The sequence below is a fragment of the Sinocyclocheilus grahami genome, unplaced genomic scaffold (genome assembly GCF_001515645.1).
Source record: "Sinocyclocheilus grahami isolate Dianchi unplaced genomic scaffold, SAMN03320097.WGS_v1.1 scaffold1769.1, whole genome shotgun sequence".
In the NCBI taxonomy this organism is placed as follows: Eukaryota; Metazoa; Chordata; class Actinopteri; order Cypriniformes; family Cyprinidae; genus Sinocyclocheilus; species Sinocyclocheilus grahami.
This window is the reverse complement of record NW_015506948.1, coordinates 48,704-49,265: the sequence shown is the minus strand read 5'-3', so window position 1 is coordinate 49,265 and position 562 is coordinate 48,704.

The following is a 562-nucleotide window of genomic DNA, read 5'->3' as shown; positions in this document are numbered from 1 at the left end:
CATTCTGCTCCTGCAAAGAGAAAATGAGGGTATTAGTTGGTATTTTTAATTGTCATTCCATTTAAAATGGTACACAGAAATTAATTCATGGCATATTTTACTTAGAATTACTTTGATTCTGCCTTTTTGTGAAAAAAGTGATTCTCTGTGTGTACAGATGTTTACTTTTTCATTATTATCAATATTAAACACTTATGTGTGAACTATTTATTATAATGAAATGACTGACTAGATACAAAATATTACAAATATATATATATATATAAATAAAAAATTTATTTTTGCAGATTTATTTTTAGATCCTTAGATTAGCAGCAATCATACCCTCTCTTCAATGGCGACAAAGCTTGTAAACTGGGATAAGATGGAGAACTCTTTACTGAGCTCAATGATGTAGGACTTTAGCTCTGCTTTCTTCCCCTGATAAAGAAATACAAGACGGAAAGTCAAGTTCTTCTGTTAGCAAATCTGCCAGTTATATAAAAAATATCATAATGCAGCCAAATATTGTACCTCATGTTCTGCCTCACTGTTAGCTAGAATGCCATCTTCATAGTCTCTG